A 23036-nucleotide genomic window follows, 5' to 3' on the forward strand; every position below is an offset into this window, starting at 1 on the left:
CTCAGGAAAGAACCCCATGAAAGGATAATGGGAAACGGTGCTCATGCACATGGGACCAGAAAAGTGAGTGTCCCCAACTGCCTGACCAGAACCCTTCACCGTTCATGGAGCAATGGACAGAGTGCTCAGAGGGCCTTGCCTTGGTAGTGGGATTGTTTGGCCCAGACTAACCATGGCTCAGGCCAATCTAGCAAATCTTAGAAGTGAGATCTAAGGGGATCAAACTGTATCCAAGTAATTTAACCATGTCCCAGAACAAAACACAAGAAGATTTATAGGAATAAAAAGTAGCCAGCACCCCAACATGGTAGAATTTACAATGTCCAGCATCCAATCAAAGATTACCAGGCATGCAAGACATGAGGAGAAAAATCAATCACTTGAAACTGACCCAGAACTGACACACATGTTAGAATTAGCAGAAAAGGATGTTGAAAACAATTGGAACTATATTCCACGTGTTCCAGAAATTAAGTAGAGACATGTGAGATATTTTTAAAAATGTGCAAATTGAACTTGTAGAGATATAAACTACAACATCTGAGGTGAAAAAAATGCATTGGATGAAATTAATGGCAGATTAAACACCGCAGAAGAAAATCTCATGAAGAACCAGAAAACACATTTTGTACAGAGGAACTAAGAAGGCAGTGACAGCAGGCTTGGAGATCATGGGAGCCAGGAAGGCCCTGAACCTTTGTAGCACTGAGAGAAAAAGCACCTGTTAGCCCAGACCTCTACACCCTGCAAAACTGTCTTCCAAAACAAAGCTGAAATAATGACTTTTTCAGACATACAAAAACTGCAAGAATTTATCACCAGTAGATTGGTGCTATAAGAAATACCAAAGGGAGTCCTTTAGATAGAAGGGAAATGATGCCCGATGGAAATATGGATCCACACAAAGGAATGGAGACCACCAGAAACGGGAACTGTATGGATAAACAAAGGAGGTTTTTTCCCTTAGTATTTAAATCTCTTCAAAATCCGACTACCTAAACAAACAAACAAAAATAACACTGCGTTGTAAGGTTTATAACATATGTACATAAGGCCAGGAGGGAGAAATGGAAGAATGCTTACACTGCATGAGAAGTGCTCTGACATCATTTGAATGTAGACTGTAACCAGCTTAAAAACCACATAAACTCCAAAGCAACCATCAACTTAAAAAAAAAAAAAAGGAGCTGTAACTAATAGGTCAAGAATGAAATAAAATGGAATACAACAATTTTAAATACTCAATTCCAAAGAAAGCCCCAGCCAAAAAGGAAAAAGGATATAAAGAAAAATAGGAAAAAAATAGTGAGTTGTAGATTTGCTTCAAGTTCAAAAATCAACCAATCTAATCATCAAATTAACAAACTAAAAAACAAAAGGCATCTGATCATTTCAATTGACTCAAGAAAAGAATTGAATAAAATGCAACATCCATCCTTAATAAAAAACAGTAAAAACTCACAGCACACTGGCAACAGATGAGGGACGGAAAGGAATCTACGGAAAACCTACAGCTGACATCATAATTAATGGTCAAGGAATTACTTTCCCTTTACTACCAGGAACAAAATGGGGACATCTGCTCTCACAACACTTCTATTCAGCAGTGTGCTGAAGGTTCCAGCCAGTGCACCAAGGCAACAAAAAGGAACGAAAGACATCCAGACTGGAGACGAAAAGGAAAACTTCACAAGTAACAGGATCATCTGTAGAAAATGTGACGGAATCTTTAAAAAGCCACTGGAACTAGTAGGTAAGTTTGGTACAGCTACAGGATGCAAGATCAATATATAAAAATTTAAAAGAAATTTCAATACACAAAAAATTGAAGGAAAATACCATTTAAAGTGGCATAAAAATAAAAAATACTTAGGGTAAGTCTGACAAAAGATGGGCGAGACCCATAAGCTGAAAAGTACAAACCTTAAATAAAAATAAATAACTTGTTTATGAGGCAGAAGACTCGGTATTGTTAAGATATCAATGATTGTCCAACAGATCTACAGATTCACGCAATCCTGATCAAAATCCCTGTAGGCTCCGCCCCCCCCAATTCACATGCCAATCCCAAAATTCATACGGAATTTTAAGGGGCCTGGACACTGCCCCCCCGCCCCCAATTCACATGCCAATCCCAAAATTCATATGGAAATTTAAGGGGCCTGGGCACCTGGGCAGCTTAGCCAGTTAAGTGCTAAACATCTGGTCACGCTCAGGTCACAATCCCAGGGTCCTGGGACTGAGCCCCACGCTGGGCTCCCTTCTCCTCCCTCTGTCCCTCTCCCCCTGCTCATGCTCTCTCTCTCACTCTGCGCTCTCAAATAAATAAATAAATAAATAAAATCTTTAAAAAATGGAATTTTAAGGGGCCTAGAATAGCTGTTACTTGTTTTCTTGAAAAACAAGAACCAACTTGGAGGGTTAACATTACCTGATTTCAAAACTTGTCATAAAGTTACAATCATGAGAGTGGGGCAGGATGTCAAAACAGACTATATACGGATCAGTGGAACCAAGTCGAGAAGTGGGCTCACGCATATACGACAGCTGATTTTTGCGACGGCAGTTCCAAGGAGAAAGGGTAGTCTTTTTAACAACTAAAACTGAAATCAACACACAGATCCAGTTCAGAAAAACGAACTTCAATCCATACCTTGTACCATACATAAGAAGGAACTCAAGACAAACCAGAGACTGATGCGTAAAATCTAACACCTATGCAATGTCTAAAGAAAGTACCAGAGGAGAAAATCTTTGTGATCTTGGATCGGACTAAGATTTCTTAGATTCATCAGAAATATGATCTATAAAGAACAAAGGGATAAACTGGAATTTATCCAAATTTAAAACGTTAGCTCTTTAAAAGACACTGTTACAAGAGCGGGAAGACAGATGAATTAGGAGGAAACGTCTGCAGAGCACATACCTATGAGGGACTTGTACTCAGTATACAAAAAGCACTCCCCAGAACCTACAGTAAGAGGACAAATACCCAATAATAAAAAAAACAAACAAACAGGCAACGGTTTGAGCCGACGAATCACTGAAGATGATGGATGTCAACCCCACGGGGAAACACAAACTAGACCACAATGAGATACCACCCCGTGCCCATCATAACGGCAAAACTCCCTGCAGCCAACAACACCGAGGACTGGAGAGATGTAGAACGGCAACCCCCACACGTGGCTGGCGGGCATGTGAAATGGTAGAACCACTTTGGAAAACAGTTTGACCTTCGCTTTACGCTCACCAGAAAAACCCAGCCATTCCACTGGGTGGGCTTTCTACCCAAGAGAGAAGAGGCACGTGTCTGTGCAAAGACTTGTGCAGGAGCACGCTCAGCTGTGTTACGTGGAACGACCATAAGCGGGAAACGTCCCCGGCATCCTCCCAGGGGGAATGGAGGAGTACCCCGTGATGTCTCAGGAGCACGGAACACTACTCGGCAACGAAAAGGCATGGACCATTCGCGCGCACCGTGACCGGGGTGAGCCTGTGACCCGGGTGAGTCTCAGAGGGCTCATGCTGAGGGAGAGAAGCCCAGCAACAAACGAGAGCACGTACGGTGTGATGTTAACGGGGACGGGAATACAAACCGTTCTAGAATGACAGGACGTAGCTTATACGTCTGCCTGGAAGGGGGCCTGGAGAGCGGAGGCTAAGAGACGAAGGTGCCCAAGGAAACTTCTGGGGGTAACAGACACATCCAGTATCTGGACTGTAACGACGACATCACGGGCATAAACACACAACTGCACACTCTATAATACGCATAATCGATTACTGTGAGCACCTCAGTAAAGCTCAGTAAAGTCGTTGAGAAAACAAATGTGCAAAAATCTGAGTTTGCAAGCCAGACAAAGCACCACATCATTCCTTACAGGGTGATGTCTTAACCTAAGACAGATTCACCCGAGGCCTCCTTTGGTTGCTTCCCCGTAAAATAAGACTCCGTTTACAAACGGCCCATCAGGAATGCTGCATTGCAAGGACAGACCTTGTCAGTGAGCGTTGGGGCCAACACGGTACCCTCTCTTCATCTCCCCCCACTCAGAACCACTTTGAACACTGACAGAGACAGGGCAGCCACTCCCAGGGGACACTGTCATGCTCAGGGGGAGGAGCCCAGAGCTCTGCCTCGCTGTCCCCGTCCCACCAGCGAGCGGAGCCAGAGCTGCCTCCTCCACTACCCCGTGTGGCCCCGCAGTGACCGACCTCCCGGACAGAACTCCCTAGCCACTCGGGCAATGCCTACTTTGGAGGTACGGGTATATTCGGGGCAAAAACAGTATAAACGAGGTCACCAAAAGAAACCTGACAGCTTTACGTTGTGCATCTGATCTGTGGACAAGGCTTGGCTGTCCTTGGGCACGAGGTCGGAGACCTGGGAGCCCCGGAGGGGAATCTGGCTGGGGGCCCAGGGTTACAAATTCATAGCAAACCTGCATTTTCTGATTTGTTCACAACAAACATACATTACTGCTATGATAAAATTCTCCTGCAGAGTAAAGTTTTGCAAGTGAATTTACAGAGGGGATTGGCTGCGGGTGGCTTATGGGAGGCTTGGCTGCGAGGAGCTTGCGGCCCAAGGGCTGGGGTCAGGAGGGTCTCACGGGGAGACCGAGGCCCATTCCGCAGCCCCCTCCCCGAGGAGACCGGGCCAGGAGGGGACACGCACCACCCGAGGTTCTGAAGGTCTCACAGTCCAGGGACAGGCACCTGCGCACTGAGTGGAGGTGGGGGCCGGGGGGGAGGAGGGACTGCCTCGCTGGCTGGCGGGAGTTCCTGAGCAATGTCACCCATCAACACATTCCCGTCCTCTCATTTCTCTTCTGGCGCCTCTGGCCCCCAGTTCTGCCTTCCTGGCACAGCCGGGGCTGGTGCTTTGGGGGATGAGAGAGGTCACAGACGAGGCGCCGAACAAGCCAAACCCTCCATCCTCTGCCCCCAGGCCCCCCACGCACCCCCCGCCGGCCTACCCCAAGCGAGCCGGAAGCCCCAGAAAGCCCCAGCATTCAGCGTCAGCAGCTCCCAACATGTTCTACATGCGCACATCTGTCAAAAACTATTCAGGAAGAAAAAAGAGAAAGTCTTTATACCTTTTATTCAGCCAATTTTTCCCGAGGCACTGTGGGCTCTCTAAGAAAAGAAGAAGAGAGAGGAGAGAGAATTACCATCAATGTTACCACCGCGCATCTGGCTGCTGACTGCTGTTTGCTCGCTGACTGGTCAGGTCTGGAGGAGGAGGGAGCCGAGAGGACCCACCGGGGAAGCCGGGCCGTGTCGGCACCTGGAGCACAGCTGGGAGCCCACGTTTCGTTTAGCAAAGACAAAGGACCACAGAACACCATGGGCCCGTGGTCCAGAGTCTCCTAACGCACCGTCTCTGTAACTGGGGATATTCGGTTTTCTCTCTCTCTTCTGTGGGCCCCAGACTCGGAGTGACCCCCTTCTTCTTCCCAACCCCCCTGGTTTGGAGGTTACCCACACATGGAGTCTTTGCACACGAGGAATGGTGGCATTTAATCCCAAACTGGGCCCCCGATCACTCTGCGCAGATCTATCCTGCTCCCCAGGGGTCACGTCACACTGCGTGGGGTCACGGCGTGGAGACCGAATTTAATACTCGTCAACACTTAACACGAAGAAAAGCGGATGGGCTGCTGTTGCTTGGAGAGTAGAGAATTCTACATCCCACGACACAACATTTCCTGCCCCGTCCCGCAAGGGCCCTTTAGAGACTGGAAACGAGGGGTGTGCGCGCGTGGGCATGTGGGCATGTGGGCGTCGTGTGCTCTTTCCGGACTTCAGCTTTCCTTATTTATGTTAATAATGTTTCAGAATTCTTTTTTAAGATTTTTATTTTTAAGTGATTTCTACACCCAGTGAGGGGCTCGAACTTACAACCTCGAGATCAAGAGTCAGTCGCGTGCTCCACCGACTAAGCCCGCCAGTGCCCCAATGTTTCGTAGTTTCATGTGTTCGTATTGTGCACGTCTTTTTAAATTATGACAAAACACTTAGAAAATTTACCATTTTAACCACTGTCAAGTGTACAGTTCAGTGGCATTAAGTCTATTCACACTGCTGTGCAACCACTATCTGGTTCTAGAACTTTCCATCACCCCAAGAGAAAACTGCACACTTATTAAGCAGTGGCTCCCCCCCAATGTGTGTTTTAAACTCATAAACACGATAAAAGCAAGTGAAAAGCCTCTGGAATCCAAGGCCAACCAGACTGGGCCTCTTCCTTGAGGAGAAACACTGTGGTCATCACCGTCATCAACGTCATCGCTAAGAGCAGGTCGCCGCTCTCACGGGCTCTGCGCATTCCAGGCGTCTGGCCCTTGACAGCTGTTACCGCACCCGGCCCTGGGAACCCTCAGGAGCGTGCGCTACTTTCTCTCCCCCTTTCTCAGATGAGAAAACAATTTGGCTAAGCAGTGGCACCCCAGTTGCGGGGACAGCTGGTTCCCTGGCAGATCCCCAAGTGCCCCCCGCACTCCCTGTGACCCGCTGGTGGACGGTGCCCTTCTCTGTGGGAAAGGAGCATTTAGTGGCCCTGAGCCAGCCCTGCGTGCTGCTGGAGTCTGTGTGAATCACGGTGGTGGCATTTCCTGGACAATCTCCCCTCCCCGCCCCCCTGTGCCCCCTCCACGGGACCCCCCAGGCAGCAGCAGAGCGGGCCACGGCGTGGGGCGATCTCTCACGCCCCCTCGTCGAGGGGCCAGCCGCAGCCTGTTTGTTGGTCGGCATTTTCCCTCTCCGGCCAAGTGCTAAGTGCAGCTCCTGGCGCGTGTCCAGGCGCGGCTCCCAGAGCCACGGTGGGGAGGGCGGGATGCAGTGGAAGGCCCGGCCGGATGGAGACGGCGTCTTCGCAAAACGAGATGGATTGGATCAATCAACTCGCATAACTGCCGGCTCCAGCTGATTTGGGGGTTTTCTTATTGTTGACTTTCTTCTCGGTCTCCTAAAGTGAGTTTTCCTCCCAATTCAATTCAATTTAGTTCCATTTAATTCAATCCATCCAGCCCGGGTGAGTGAACCGCCCAGAGCGCACGGCTCGGGAGTCCGCTCCTCGGGGCTGGTCTGAGGGTTTGGGGGTGCAGCGCTGCTCCTGTCCTGTGTCCCTCCCGGCCTATGGCTTCCATGTCCCCCTCCGGACCCTCTGCTCTCCAGGCTCTGTGCCCAACCCGCACATCTTCAAGTGCGGGGGGCACTCGGGAATTCCCCGGCAGGTCAGGGCGGGTAAGGCATCCACATCCCCCACCCCGCCCCCGCCCCCTGCCCTGATCTCCAGGGACCCCAACAGCCTTCCAGTCCCCCGAAATGTCTTCATTGTCACGAGTATCCTCATTTGGTCAAAGCGAAAGTATCTGGTATGAACACGGGTGGGATGGCTGTTTAGTCCCTGTCCAGACCCGTGTCCACCTCCAAAGAGTCTCTGTGTTTCCAAAAATCCAGAACCAGAGGGCTATCAGGGGGCCCGCTGAGCCCAAGGCCTCCAGCATCCGTGACACGCACGGGTCCTGTTTTCTCACTGCTTTAGGCCACGGGTTCCCCTGGCCTCCTTGTCCTCTGCTGGAGAACAGAACCTCTGGGGTAGTGGGGGTCTCTCCCGTGCCCACGGGCTGCGAAGGAAGCATCCCCCATTGGGACCCACTCCTGCTGTGGCCCGGCCACCTTCCAGGTGTGAGGCAGACAAGGACGGGCCGACCGGAGGGGGCCTGTCCTGTGCTTCTGGGATGAACCCTCTTCTGCTCCCTCACGTCGCCCACTCTGCCCCACCACCGGCGCTGGGGCGAGAGACAGGGAGGGAGGCGCCTGGGGCCTTGCTGATGACATCCCAGGGTAAGTTCACGGGTTGGGAAACAGGGAGCTGATGATTCTCAGCCTGACTGTTAGCAAACACGGCTCTCCCCGCTCAGCAGGATAACCAATTACGGTGATTTTTGCCGGGATGATCAGGTTCCTAGAGGGACACAGCTCATTAGGCCGGGGGTGCTGACGTCCCCAAGTGCGCTTGGAGAAGGACCCTTCAGCGGAGTGCAAACACAGCGAGGCACGATGACGGAGCTCGGAGGGTCTTCACCCTGCCCGCCCCCCTCACAACGGCCTCCACGCAGAGTCTGTGCAGCAGCGAGACAGCAGCGACTCGGCCTGTGGGGCCCTGGTGGGCGTGGACTCATGCGGTGCGGGGCTGCTCTCCAGCTGCTGGGGTGGGAGCCCCCACGGCCCAGCTCGGCCGCGCTCACCCTTGACCGCACACCCCACCTGCGGAGCCCGGCACGGGGCTGCCCCACGGGGAGGCAGCCCACGTTTGCTGAATGAGCGAAGGAAGCAGACAGTGAGCACTGGCCTCCAGGGACCTGAACCGCATTACTGTTCTAGAGAAGGGCCTGGGTCCTTCTGGAGTGCTCTTTGCTCCGGGGATCCCATCGTGGATGAGACTCAGCCCCCGTGGGGACCCCTTCCCCATCTCCCTGCCTGCTGGCTTCTGCTTCCCACCTGCGCCCCAGCTCCCAGCGCCTGACCGAACATGCGGCCTCGGTCTAGTCTCCCCGCGCCGGCCCCGCGTGGGATCGCCTCGGTGAGTCTCTTCCTCGGGGGTCCTTGCTCCTCCCTCGACTCGGCTCCATCCGGACGACCCAGCGGACCCTGCAACCCTGCTTCCTTCTGTCCGTAACACATTCTGTCCTCCAGACGCTGAACTGCTGCCCCCTGTGTGGCCTTCATCACGCCAAGAACACGAGTCCACGAGGAAGACCAGTTTTTAGTGTGGATCATGCCGAACAGTTTGCCCCTGCGGCTGTAGCACAGGCCCTCCCCTCTCGTGATGGCTCTGCCCGCCTCCGGGGTCCTGGCCAGGAGCAGACTCGCCCCGCTGCAGGCAGGATGGAGAGAGCCGGACAAAGCAGAACATGTGATCGTGGGGGGCAGTGACTCCTGTTCGCCGGAGCTACCTCTCCCTTCACCGCCTCGGCTCTGATCTACTGAGCGACTGATGGCTGGACACCGAGGGTGGTGGCAAACCCCACATCCATCCCATGCGGTGGGCATCATCGTCCCGGCGTCCGGGTGAGAGAGGAGCCCGTCACACGCGCGTCCTGCTCTGAGCCTCCGGCACTTCCCGGGAACGGTATTCGGACAACGAACGCATCCTGGGCCCCTTCTTAGCTGCAGGGCAAGGATAAACCAGGCAGTCACAGGTGCCACGGCTCTGGGGCGAAGGGGAAGCGGCCCGTCCTGCTGTGGGGTCCAGGAGGGCAACGCTTGCCGATGCTGAAGGGGTAGGCGCGCTGGCAGAGACCACAGACCCGTTTTTGCAGGAGGCGGCTCAGGTGTGGAGCAGGGAGAGGGGGTCCTCCCTCGAGGACACAGGGTCTTCATCCGTTGGGCTGCCGTAACAATGTGCCCCTGCCCTCCCCAGCAGGGAGGTCCAAGGTCAGGGTGCTGGCAGATCCCGGCCCCAGGAGGAGCCTGCTTCCTGTCTTCCCACTGTCCTCACAGGGCGGGCACAGAGCCATCTCTCCGGTCTCCTCTTCCAAGGACCTTAATCCCATCACCACCTCGGCTGAGACCCCCTAATACCACCACAGTGGGAGCTAGGATGTCAGCCTGGGCATTTGGGGGACATGTTCGGTCAGTCCAGGGCATCCAGAGGGTCAGACCCACACCTGGCTCTGCTCCTTCTGCGTCTCCCCAGGGTGTGGAGGCAAAGCTGGCTCTCGGGGACAGTCAAGGCAGATTTTCTTTGGCACCAGGAAGGGCCTTGGGAGCCCCCTGCCCACCCAGGTGGTGGCCCCGCCCCCTGGGGGAGGGGGAGGGCTGCGTGCCGGGACTGGGGCAGCTGTGCGAGGCCTGCCTGCTGGCGCTCCTGCTGTCCTACCTGGGATTACTGAATGGCCTGTTCTGAGCTCTCTCCCTGAGGGGAACTGGAGGTGAAGGGCGCAATTTTATAAATAAAAAATTAACTGTGGGTGGCTTAACCATGACTTTTGATGATGGAGATCATGACGGCACGGCCACTTCAATTTAAAGGGTTTTTTTTTTTTTCTTTTTTTTTTTCTCCTTCTGAAAAGAAATTCACCTTTGGAGAGGAGAGAGGAGGGGAGGGGGGGGAGGGGAGAAAGGGGAGGGGAGGGCTCTGGCTCACATCTCAGAGGCCTCAAGCCGCTGTGGGAGAGACTGGGAGTTCCGGCAGGTTCCCGCTATTGGCCGGGCTGCAGGGGCGGCCCTGGTGCACAGCCCACTCAGGCCTGCAGGAAGCGCCCCCCCCCCACTACGGACCTCTGGCAGGACGAGGGGGGCAGGAGCGCATTTACTCTGCGCTTAGAGCGGCCCAGATCCCTCTCCCAGGGAGCCTGGCAGGGTTCAGAGTCCCCCACCCCTTTAGTGGGGGCAGGGTGCCCCCGGGCTTTCCACGCCCTCTGCCTGCAGGGACATAACCCGGCCCTGGCATCGCAGCTCTGCTGTGCTCACCCAGAGCAGGCCAGCAAGGGCCGGTAAAGCCCACCTGGTCGACTCGTGAGCCACAGCCGCGGCGTCTACGCAAACCCTCCTGCCTCTTTGCTCCCCAGGCCCCGCTTTTCTCTGACGGGCTACCCTGGCCGTGCTGGGCTTTGTGATGTCCTGATGAATGACAGGCCCAGTCCAGTGTGCCTTGTGTGGCCTCGGGCCGGGGCTCACGCTTGGGGTGAGGGCCGTGGGCAAGATGTTGCCCTGCGTTAGCTGAACTCAGCACAGACCTGGGAAGGGAAGGGAGCTCACTGGCTACAGGACAGGGGCCGCCCGTCGCCGAGGGGCACCGACAGCATCCGGGGTGTCCACGAGCACTGCTGTGTATCACCCGCCTGTCCCCTGGGTCAGCCTGGTATGGAAACTGAGGCCCAGAGATCCCCAAGACCGACACCGTCCAGAGACCCTGCTGTGGATGTGGACATTCCCAGGGTCCCCAGTCACGGGAGGGAAGCGGGGGGTGGGCCTTCAGCAGAGACCCCCGTTCCCCAAGCCCGTCCAGCATCAGGTTGTTTCAACACGTCTGCAGAACCGCACGAGGCACACAGCATGCAGACCAGATGCCAGTTGTCCCGGCAGGAACGCGCGGCCGCCTGGACCCCAGAACGCGACCTTATCCGGAAACAGCATCTTTGAAGATGTAGCTGTCTAAAGGTCATGACGAGGTCGCCCTGGATTAAGAGGGGCCCTAAGTGCAGAGAGTCTGCCTCCAGGAAGCAGGGAGAGGACACAAGGCAGAGACAGGCACGTGGACAGGCACGAGTCTGGCAACGCATGGGCGTCCAGGAGCTAGAAGGGGCAGGAGGATTCTCCCCTGGGGCCTGCGGGGGGAGCCTGCCGCCCCCCAGGCCAGTGGGAGAATCACTCTCCCCGGTTTTGAGCCCCGGTGTGTGGTGATCTGTCACAGCAGCCCCAGGACACCCTCCTTGGGGCCCTTTCCCCGTGCCTTAGAGTGACCACACACTTGTCCTAGCAGCAGTCCCTCCCCCGGCGTGACCCTCTGCGACACGACGGCCGACGTGCTGACCCGTGGCACGTTCACCTCTCCCGGGGGGTCTTCCCAGGGCTCTTCTCCGCGAGCTGGGTGCCCACGCCGGTGTCGTACCCCTGGCCCCGGAGAGATACCGCTCAGCGCGAAGACTCAGGAGAACCGACGTTCCCCGGGGGGTGTTCTGAATCCACTTCTTAAATCTGTTTCGGATTTTTTGATTTTTGTTTGTTTGACTTTTCTTTTCTAACTGTGGTAAAATAACATAACAAAATTTAAAATTTGAACCAAAATGTGTAATTTTTACGTGCACAGTTCCATTCATTAAGAACATTCTCATTTGTTGAGGGTCCATCCAGCCATCCATCCATCCATCGCCTCCAGACATGGTCATTGTCCCGAACCCAAACTCCGTCCCCATGAAACAGGCTCCCCGTGCTCCGCCCCGGGAACCTCCATGCTACCGTCTGTCCCAGTGAGTCTGACAACCCCCGGGACCTGTCACCGGTCTTTGGAGGTCACATGGTCTTCGTCTGTTTGTGACTGCAGGATTGCCCGTCACGTATGGTGTTCGAGGCCCGTCCGTGTTGGGGCAGCTGTCAGAATGTCCGTCCTTTTTATGGCTGAGTAAAGGTCTGCCACGTGTGGCCGGACCGCGGTTTGCTCATCTGCTCGTCGGTCAGCGAACACGTGGGTTGGAAGCCACGTCTGAAGGCCAGAACCAGGCACTTGTCCACGCTTCCCACCTGCCCCCTGCAAGTTCAGAAAACCACAGCAAACACTGCGGCCCAACCTCGTTCACTGAACGCTCTTCTCCGATCTTGACTTGTCTCCTGACACATTGCCATTTTACCTGGTGTCCTTGCGAAAAATGGGTACAAAGCTGCAGAGCACGATGAGGACGGAAGCAGTAAGCCACGGCGGGCTCATGGTCTTGAGGTCCTTCCTGATGTCACACTGGGCCGCGCCCCCCGAAGATCAACTCAACCTTAACTATCGGGTCCGGCCGGGAGGGGCACGGCGATGCACGAGAGGGATACCGTGCCCGGCCCTGGGGAGCGCAGACCCTGGGTCTTGCGCACCTTCGGCTGCTTGGTTTCCTGCTGCGCTGGCGTGCTGGTGTCTGATGACGTCGAGGAGGCCATTCTTCCTTCTAATGCAAACCTAAGGGGCAGCAGAGGCCCGGTCTGTGCCGCTCCCCGCGGAGTGGGCACTGTGCGCTGTGTTCTCTTCCACGCTCAGCTGAAATGGAGTTCGATGATGGCCATGTCTCCGCAGCAGGCCACTCTCCACTTGGCTGCTCTGTCTTGGCTCCCGTCCCTCCTGTTTCTTTAAAAGCTGGCTGGAGTATGGAGTCGGCCTGGGCCAGGTTCAAAGCCATAGCTGGGAGATGTCTCCTACGTGTGAGTTCTCAAGACCCATCCGACATTCCCCAGCAGGTGACCTTTAGAAACCTGAAGATGCACGACCTCTCCGCAGAGGGGGGCAGGTCTGCCCCGAGGCGCCCCTTGGTGGAAGCACTGGGTGGGACGCATGGGGTTCGCCCTGCCCCGTTGGGTCCGTGAGTGGCGCCACTGGGGGAAGGGGTGGTGGCAGACAGGCCAGGGAGCCGAGACGGTGCGCAGCTCGCAGACGACCCTACGCCGGCTTCTCAGAGGAGGCGTGTTTCCTATCAATAATTTAGACATGCCCTTTCTCCTTTGGGAGATGGGCAAAATCTCATTTCCTGAGCAAATCCCCTAAGAAACCAACCTGTTCATTCCTCTAAGAGTTTCAGAAGTCTGCTCTCGATCAACCTACTTACAAAACAAAAGTAGATAATGGGCCGAGAGCACCGGGAGCTGGGTGTTAGGAAAGCTGTCTGCAGAGTCCACGGGCGAGGGCCCGGGATCCAACCGGGACCGCGTCAGGAAGCTCCGTCTGCCGCCTCCCGCCTCCCCTCCTCGTCTCTGCATAGCGGTGAGACCCAGAGAACAGGGCTGCACTGTTCCAGTTCAACGCAACAACTGGAAAATCACTTGCAGAAATAGTGGAAAACGATGCAGATTTTTCCATTTTGGGAAAAATCGTGAGATGGGGGGGCCGCAGCTTTTCCCAGCAGGCCCCAGGGAAGGGACAGCCCCATCTGTGCTGGGCGCTCGCAGCCGAGGGCCTGCATGTTTGTTTCAGCCTTACAGTACTCACCCCCCAAGTGCCTCAGTTTGCTCTCCTGTGAGGTGGGGGTAAAGACACTACCGGCCCCTCAGTGAGGATGAAGGGAGACCAGGTGCCTGGCCCGCTGCCGGGGAGGAGGCGGCCGGCCATCCACAGATAGGACATGACAGCAGGACCCGTCCCCGAGCTCGCAGCCCTCTTGGGCTGGGTTTCCCCAAACAGGAAGGAAAGGATGCGGCTGTCCCAGGCCCCCAGCCCCGGGGCACAGGGGAGGGAGGGAAGTTTGCGACAATCTCCGAGGTCGCTCCTGCACCTCCCGGCCCCAAAGTGAAGAGACTGGCAGCTCCTTTACCCCTGAGAGGCTCGGAGTCTGGAGACCTGGGTGGGCTTCATTCGCTCCAAGGTGCCCCTCTGTCAGGAAGGAGACTCAAACCCAAACGAGCGCGGCACCACCTGCGCGAGCTAAACCGTGCTCCCCAAGCTGGCGGGTTTCCCCGGGAGGCAGCAGGTGTGGAGCGAAGACGAGTGGTTTTCATTTATCGAGTCTGTAGTTCTCCCATGGTTTAGGGAGCCCTTGGCGCAAATCATCCCAAACCCTCCCCTGGGCTGCCAGATGGGCGTTTCTGTCCCTGAGCGCTTGTGGGGAAGCTGAGGCTTCTCCAGGTGGCCACAGTGACTGTGGCCAGTAGCCTCGGGTGGTAGAGATGTCCCTGTCACTTCCACTGGGCGATGAGGCTGGAAAAGGCTTGTGGGCGTTGACTGGGAGCCAGTGGCTGTGAGCCAGGACCTGCCCCCGAAGGCCGGGGAGGGGTCTCCCTGCTTGCCGGGCAGCGATTAGCCATGTCACCTGCCTCGGCCCTCTGCCTGCAGCTGGCCAAGGACTCCTGAGACCGCTGAGCCCTGCAGACCCGCTTCTGGAACTGCCACGAAGACTGGACACCAGCACCATCCCCGCCACCGGCTTGTGCGTGGCCACCAAGGTTCCCGTCTGTGCGGGGCTGCGGGTGTGTATGGGGAAGGTGCTGGGAAGAAGGCAGAGCCCACTCTTAACCGACCCCCTGCTCAGCTCCGTCCTGGGCCCTTCTGGCCCAACCCTGCTTCACAAGCAGGCCTTTTGTCTTCTGGGTCCTGAGGCTTGGATTTCGGGGCGCACCTGACCCTGGAGGGGTCTGGCTAACTCCTCAAGACAGCAGGCCGCTAGCCAAGGAGTCCGCCTTGAATACGCAAACCAACCAACCCAGACTCTCTCTACACTGGGGGCCACCTTCCCCCTGCCCTCCTGTCCTCAGGGCCAGGTACCAGACGAGACAGCCGCCTGCTCCAGAGCCCAGTGCAAATACTCAGCGAGCCCGTCCCGTGCCCGTCTACCTGCCCACCTGGTCCTTCCCACGGAAACCACGATAAAGACTCTTGCCCACACTTTCCTTCTCCCTCTGCCTCCTCGCTGACCCTGGGCTTCCCCTGGAGGGGCACCTCCTGCTTCCAGGAAACAGTGAGCATAAAACACTCCTGTCCTGACCATCATTCCGTGTCCGCGTGTCTTACTGCGCCCGATTAAACAAACCCTGGGTCCCTTTAAAGCACCTGCTGGTCCCCCTCAGGATCTCGGCTCTTGCAGGGGTGAAGCTGGGGGCTTCGCCAGGGGGCAAGGAGTGAGGGGGTGCACCACCCAGCTTAGAGACCACACTCGGCCTCAAGGCCGCTGCCACAACCGCCTCTAACAGACGCTTCCCGTTCAGTGACTCCCTTTCGGAATCAACGTCTCCAGCAGCTTTACCAGTTCTGGAACCTTCCGCTGGAAGCGGTCTTGGACGTGGAGTGAACGTGGCCTCCTGTCACACCCGCGGCCTGGCGAGCATCTGCCTGCGACGAGCCCACGCTGACAAGCGGCTACTCTCCAGACTGTGCCTGTACCGACAGTTCTGTTTATTTAGTAATAGATGGTGCCGGGCCTTTGCTCACGCCCGGAGTCTTTGCGGAGACGGGAAACATGATGAATTGTGAACGTGTTTATGCTGATGTTCCCCAGGCCCTGAGGCTCACGGTCAGGACTTCCAATAATAATTACAAAGTCACTTTGGTCAGAGGAGGGGCCCCTAATGAGGACAATGTGTGGGCGGACGGGCTCCCGCGGCTGGTCTGCGGACTCCGACAGATGTGTTTCCGTGAGTCACAGCCTTGCCTGACCCGAAGGACGTCGGGGTCACAAACACACTAGAGGGGAGCTGAGGTTCACAGCCCCAGCCCCAGCACTTCCCAGTGTGGATCCGGCATCCCAGGCTTGGAGCCCTGGCAAGCTCGCTCTCCCCACTCCTCCCTGGAGTCCTCCCTGAATTGTCCCCTGGCTTCTCCCCACCCTCCCTCCGAGCCCCTCTGCACTGGCCCTCTGTGAGTCAGGCCTCAATCCTGAATCACAAACCCGACCCCGTCGGACGCCTTGGCAGCCGCCCGTAGGTTCGGCAGGTCCAGACTCAACCGGCGGCGGCTCACCCCGGGGGCCGACCTGCCTTGTGGCCTCACATGCCCCAGCTTCCCTCTCACGGCTTCCACCTTGGCCCAAGTGGAGCTTCTTGTGGTTCCCTGATAAAGGTTCGTGTTCTGGATCTTTCCTTTCCCTGCTGGGAAGGCCTACACCTTTCTCTCCACCAACAAACTCATTCAATGGAATTATCAGGCGGCCCTGATCAGCCCTCTCTTTCTCAGCAGGGTGTGGGCCTGTTAACTGGACCCTCTCTCCTCCCTGAGCAGCCCCTGCCCTGCACAGGACACCCACCCGGTCCCCCTCCTGCCTCTCCAGTCCTTTCTCACCCATCCCTTTCACACTCCAGCCTCCTCCAGTGGGAGACAGAATATCCTTGCTCCCGCGGGCTCAGTCCCGGCCCCTCTGTTCTCACTCTGTGCCCTGGCCCCATGCCACTCTGTCCGTACTCTGGCCGTGCCCCCACCTGTGTGCAGGAGGCCTGCTGGGGCACCTTCAGTCACAGCCCCCAAGGCTCAGGTCGGCTCAAAGTGTCCCCGTGCGGAGTGTCTCCGACTCCTCCAACCCAACACGTCCAAGGCTCAGGGCCCATCCAGAAAGCGGGGCCTGTGCTGGGGGTCCCCATTTTGGTACATGGGAGTCCTCACCCATCCACGTGGGCAAGCCCTCGTGTCCATCAGCCAGCCGGAGCCCGATTCTGTGAGTCTGACCTCTAGAGCGTGTCCAGAGCGCGTCTACTTCTCTCCACCTGGTGCCACCTCCCAGCTCCCCAGCTCAGGCACACACTTCCCATCCGGACTGAGTCCCAAGTGGTCTCCCGCACCCACTCAGGCTCCCACCAGTCTGCTCTCCACTTAGCAGCCAGGGAGACGTTTTCATGATGCAATTCTGATCATGCTCCCTCCTTCGCATTAACACACTTCCACCGCTTCCGGGAGAGGCTCGGCCTGGCATACAAGGTCCCGTGTGGTCCTGCAGCTGCTCCTGGCCCCCTTCCCAGGGGGGCTCCAGCCGCAGGGACTTTGCACCTGTCCTTCCTTCTGCCTGCAGCACTGTCCCCTTCCAGGCAGTGGCCCATCCTCTGACCTCAGGCTAACCTCCCATGGGACCATGCAGGATTGCTTCTACTTTCAAAGCATCCTGGACTCCAGCCCTTTGGCCCTCTGTGATTCTCGCCTCCCTTCTTAGAGCATCTCAGCTCCACTCCTTAATCCCAGGGCACCGTCTGATCTTAAGCAACGTGAGATGAGAACACAGCGACATGAAGCTATCATTCAGATCCTCAGGCCCGGGAACTGAAGAGATGCCCCAGGTTCACATGCATTTTGGGGGGAGGCTGTGTTTGCAACAGGGGCAGGGAGAGCCCCTGTGGTCAGAGAACAATGCTCCTCCCCCTCCCGCCACGTCCACAGCCAAGCCCCTGGGACCTATGACCATGTCAGGTTACGCAGTGAAGGAGGATTATGGTAGCAGATGGAGTTGAGTTTGCTACTCAGCTGACCTTAGAATCAGAGGGTTATCTTGGATTATCCAGGTGGCCCAGTGTAATCACGGTCCTTAAACATGGAAGAGGAAGGCAGGGTCAGAGTGAGGAGATTCAGTGTAAGACCTGGCCACTGCCGGCTTTGCCAGAGGAGGGATGCAGCGGCTCTGGGGCTGCGGACAGCCAGGAGGCAGACTCTCTCCAGAGCCTCCAGAAGGAGCCCCACGACACCCTGACTTGAGTCCCGCGAGACCTGCGCAGACTTCAGACCTCCAGAGCCACAGGGGCCCCGTCTGCGTTGTTACAGCAGCAACTGGGAACTGATGTGCCCTCCTTAGGGGAAAACCCAGAAGCGCACGGCCCTGGCTCTGTGCACCCTTTCCCGCCAATCTCTCCGTCAGTCTGTCTGTCTCTCCTCTCCCTTCCGCCCTCTATGAGATTTACCGCTCACAGAGAATGTGACATGCATCCCACCATCCTCTGGTGGGAGCCCAGAGGAACGGACGCGGATGAAGGTCTCAAAGTCTCACAGCCCCCCAGCCCCCTCCTCAAGGCTCCTCCCTCACAACGGGGAGGAGGATTTCCTAAATCCCCTTCCTGGGGCACCCGCCCACTTAGCCGAGCCTGCCCTGAGCCCTCTCCCACGTCTGTGGGTACTCTTGGAGCACGGAGCTCTGCCAAGTTACTCTCAGGGTGGCCCCTGCTTCTCTGGACGGAGCCCCAGGTGGCTGACCCCACTGTGGGGTGCCATTTGGGAGGGGCGCAAGGAAAACAGACACCGGGAGCCTGGGATGACCTTAGCACGTGAGGACACCAGTCTCCTCCTGACCTCCTCCCAGCCTCTCCCAAAGAGGGGGTACAGCCAGCAGGGTCCCCTCCTCCTCTAAGAACCCTCCTCCCCCTCCCCCACCCCAGACAAAGCCAGGGGGAGGACACAGATTAATTCAACTTTTAATTACATTCACTTAACAAGATTATCCAGTGAGGTTAAAAAAAGAAGTCTGCCTCCCAAATGAAAAAAAAAAAAAAAAAAACACCCTCTCTTTATTTATATCCAGAATATACAGAACCAGAAATGAATACTTCTTTATGGGCCATTTAAGATTTAATGTTTAATTTATAGCCACTTTCTTTGGCGGGGTGTCCAGGCACAATGTCAACATTTTTAATTAAATGAAAAAAAATTTTTTTTTTAATCACCAAGAAAGATATGAATTTGAAAAGCCACATTTGGGCCAGGTAGCAACGGCCCTGGTTTGCTTCTCTGGGATTCCAGATCACAGGCTGGGCAGTTTGTGTCCAGCTGGTGAGGCAGCCACTGGAGCCCAGCAGCGTGGCCCGGCGCTCCCGGCTGTTTGTTGAGCACCTACCTCGCCAGGCACCGTCCTGGAAGGCTTACAAATTCTCCAGCATTCCCAGGTGAGGCGGGGGCGGGGAGGGATGGCTTATCGTCAACCAAGCTCAGAGAGGTTAAAACCCTGCATGAGGTCACACAGCAGAAGTAGATGGATGAGGAGTCCACTTGTGAATCAACTTGAATTCCCAAACCCAAGCTCTTTCCTTTCTCCCCACAGCTTGCTAGCACAGGCTCAGGAAGAAGCCTTCTGCCAAGCAGGTGTCAGGACTTCTGAGTCATCAATGACTAAAGGAAGTGGCCCAGATAGCTGGGCTGGGGCATGCAGCTATGCAAGGAGGACCAGTTTACTATTAGGTCCCTAACACTCAGGCCAGGAGGCTGTGGGTTCCTGAACCCCAGGCCAAGGGGCTCTGTGTCCCTAACACCCAGGCTAGGAGGCCTAAAACCCAGGCCAGGAGGCTCAGTGACCCTAACACCCAGGCCAGGAGGCTCTGTATCCCTAATACCGAGGCCAGGAGGCTGCAGGTCCCTAACACCCAGGCCGTGAGGCTCCAGATCCCTACCACCCAGACCAGGAGGTTCAGTATCCCTAACACCTAGGCCAGGAGGCTGCGGGTCCCTAACACCCAGGCCAGGAGTCTGTGGGGCTCCCCAACACCCAGGCCAGGAGGCTGAGTGTCCCTAACACCCCATCCAGGAGGTGGTGGGTCCCTAAACATCCAGGCCAGGGGCTCCATGTCCCTAACACCCAGGCCAGGAGGCTATAGGTCTCTAATACCCAGGCCAGGAGTCTGTGGGACCTTAAAACCCAGACCAGGAGTCTGCGGGACCCTAAAACCCAGACCAGGAGGCTCAGTGCCACTAACACCCAGGCCGGGATGCTCAGTGCCCCCAACACCCAGGCCAGGAGGCTTCTGGTCTCTAACACCCAGGCCAGGAGGCTGAGGGTCCCTAACATCCAGGCTGAGGGTCCCTAACATGTAGGCCAGGAGGCAGTGGGTCCCTAACACCCAGGCCAGGGGGCTGCAGTTCCCTAATACCCAGGCCAAGAGTCTGTGGGGTCCCTAACACCTAGGCCAGGGGACTGCAGGTCCCTAACACCCCGCCAGGAGCCTGAGGGTCTCTGATACCCAGGCCACGGGGCTCCGTGTCCCTAACACCCAGGCCAGAGGGCTGCAGGTCCCTAACACCCAGGCCAGGGTCTGTGGGTCCCTATCATCCAGGCTAGGAAGCTCAGTGTCCCTAATACCCAGGCCAGGAGGCTGTGGGTCTCTAATACCCAGGCTAGGAGTCTGCGGGACCCTAACACCCAGGCCAGGAGGCTATGGGTCCCTAATACCCAGGCCAGGGGGCTGCAGGTCCCTAACACCCAGGCCAAGAGGTTGTGGGTCCCTAACACCCAGGCCAGGAGGCTCCAGGTCTCTAACACCCAGACCAGAAGGCTGAGGGTTCCTAACACCCAGACCAGGGTGTTCTGTGTCCCTAAAACCCAGGCCAGGGGGCTCCGTGTCCCTAAAACCCAGGCCAGGGGGCTCTGTGTCCCTAATACCCAGGCCAGGAGGCGAGGGTCCCTAACACTTAGGCCGGGAGGCTGTGGGTCCCTAACACCCAGGTCAGGGGGGCTCTGTGTCCCTAACACCCAGGCCAGGAGATTGTGGGTCCCTAATATCCAGGCCAGGAGGCTCCCAGCAGTCATTCGGTGAGACTGAAGTTCATGAGGGTGTGATGTTTCAGAAGGAGCTCAGGTGTCCTGACGTCAGGGAGCAGGGACCCTAAGGTCTGGAGGAAGCCAGCTACTGCCCAGGACTGATCCTTCCTGGTCCACAGACCTGCCCATTGGTGATAGCAGGTCAGGAGCATCACTCGATCCCAGGGGCCCTCAGCCAAGGAAGCCCCCACCCAAAGGAGGCCCTGTGCGGCCAGAGGGTGGACACTGACTACACCGCGAGTGACACTCGGCCATGCCAGCATCTGTCCTTCTACAGCTGTTTGAGGAAGTGACCTCACAGGGGCACAATCCCTGCCCCCCCAACCTGTATTCCAGAGCTCTGGCCCCAGCAGCTGTACTCAGGGGCAAGGCCATGTTAATTCAAACCGAGGATGAAAACAACAGGCAGGCAGAAGCCAGCAGCTTTCATGGGGTGCTCTGTCTTCCCCTGGCGGTCGCATCTCCTGGGGACGACTCCAGAAGATGCCGAGTCAGCACCGGGATGGGCGGGGGCCACAGCAGCTCAGTAGCCCGAACTTGGCTTGGCCTCTGGGCCTGGGAGTTTCCATCCTGGGGGCACCATGGCTCGGGGACAGAGTCCCTGCCCCTCTCCCTCCCCTGTCCTGCTCCTCCCGCGAGGGCCCGGGACTGGAAAGACCCTCCTATACATCCCAGTGCCTGGTGGTCGTGATGGGGTAGCGCTGAGGTCTGCGCAAGCCCGAGACATTTGTCCTCTGCTTGGGCCATGGCTCCCGCCCCCTCTGCTGCTGGAGCCCAGGATGAACTCAGCTGCCCCCCATCTGTCCCCAGGCTCTTCCAACCCGGGGGTCCGGGGCCCTGACACCTCAAACACTCGTGGCTTTAGCCTTCCACCACGTGAGCTTCCACAGTGCAGAGGAAGGGGGTCTGCCGATGGACCCGCAATGGGGGTCCGTTTTAACCCGCCCCACCCCTGGGGGGTGCCTCCCACCTTCCTCCCCCTTCACTGGCTGTTGAGGTCAGAGGCGCATCAGCTCTGCTCCTCCCTGCGGGGAGGCCGGCGCTCCTGTCTCTGGGGCTTCTATTCCCATAAACCGGCCCTTCATTTCTCATGTGAATCCACTTTAATTACAAAGCTAAATAACGAGAAGGAAATATTAAAATTAAAAAAAAAAATCCTTACACAAAGCAAGTTTGCCGGCCACCGGCTCCGAGAGCCACGGCCCCGAGGATGGCAGCCCGCCACTCACTAAGAGCATGAGTGTCGCCAAATCAATAATTCATTTCCTTTAATGAGATAAGTACTTTGAAAACTAATTGCAAACCTGCTCCATTTACTCCGACCCGTTATAGCCCTTAATGTAAATCGCAGAACCATCGCTGTGGGAAGGAGAAAGTCTTTAGGTGGAAGACACCGTGTCATCTCCCCCCTCCTGCTAAGGAAGAGGGAGAAGTTCTGGGGGGTGGGGTGGGGAGAGATGCGGGAACCAATGGGCTCTGTCCGTCCACCTGCCCAAGGGATGATTTGCTTCCGTCCACTGTGAGAGGGGATCACCAGGAAACCAAAACACAGCAACACCCCAGGATGCTGGGAAGGAACGCTGGGAAGTGACTGTCCTGGGGCCTCTGGAGACACTGATGGTCCCCTGCAGGCCCTCAGGGCTCGGAGCACCCAGTTCCAGAGAAACCCACGCAGGGTGTCGTGTTCAGCTCATGCCTGGCAAGTGAAACACTGAAGGTCCCCGGGGTGGCCGCCCGCCTGCAAACTGGGGTCTGGAGCCCAAAAAGACGCTCCAGCTAGGAGAGGCCTGCACACACCCTCAGCAGAGCCCGCTGAGGAGCCAGAGAACCCCCGGCGTCAGGGAAAGAGACCCAAGTTCTCCTCCCTGTCCCTGTTTTGGGCAAAGAAAAGTGAGGAGAGCACACGTCTCAGCTTCTTGCACCGAAGAGTTCTGAATCCTCCTCCTTCTCTGTTTCCTCGTCTTACTGAAAATAGTTTCTGGTTCTTTAACGTTAGTCCAAGATGCTTCACGATGTTTTTAGGGAGAATCCGTATCATTTGGAGATTACGCAGAAGGACCCCTGTGTGCTCTGGGGCTTGGTGCCGGGCTGGTCCTGCTCTCTGAGCTGACCCAGGGCGAGGAGTGCCGCACCCACAGGCAAAGGCGAAGCCCAGGGAGTGACCCGCAGGGACACTCCCTCCATCAGGGACACCCTGAAACGAACCCCGAGCCTCACAGCCCACTCATGCCTCCCATACTGAGGTTAGAGCAGAGGGAGACTGGGCCACACCGAAAGCCGCCAGGCGGGCAGCCATGGACCGCCATCGCTGCTGCTGCCGTTACGATGCCACGTTTCCTGGGCACC

The 23036-nt window shown here is 56.5% G+C and overlaps 1 protein-coding gene across 4 annotated transcripts in view; it reads right to left on the minus strand.

Moving 5' to 3' along the window:
- Positions 1 to 23036, minus strand: part of RBFOX3 (RNA binding fox-1 homolog 3) — a 391647-nt gene that overhangs the window by 112475 nt on the left and 256136 nt on the right. For 3 of the 4 annotated variants that reach the window (XM_045986472.1, XM_045986473.1, XM_045986474.1), the window contains exon 4: positions 5103 to 5142. The exons of the other annotated variant lie outside the window; for it this stretch is intronic. The gene's annotated coding sequence lies outside the window, so the exon portion shown is untranslated. The remainder of the gene's footprint in view (positions 1 to 5102; positions 5143 to 23036) is intronic. 4 annotated transcript variants of the gene reach the window in all.

Source organism: Meles meles, chromosome 18 (assembly GCF_922984935.1).
Source record: "Meles meles chromosome 18, mMelMel3.1 paternal haplotype, whole genome shotgun sequence".
In the NCBI taxonomy this organism is placed as follows: domain Eukaryota; kingdom Metazoa; phylum Chordata; class Mammalia; order Carnivora; family Mustelidae; genus Meles; species Meles meles.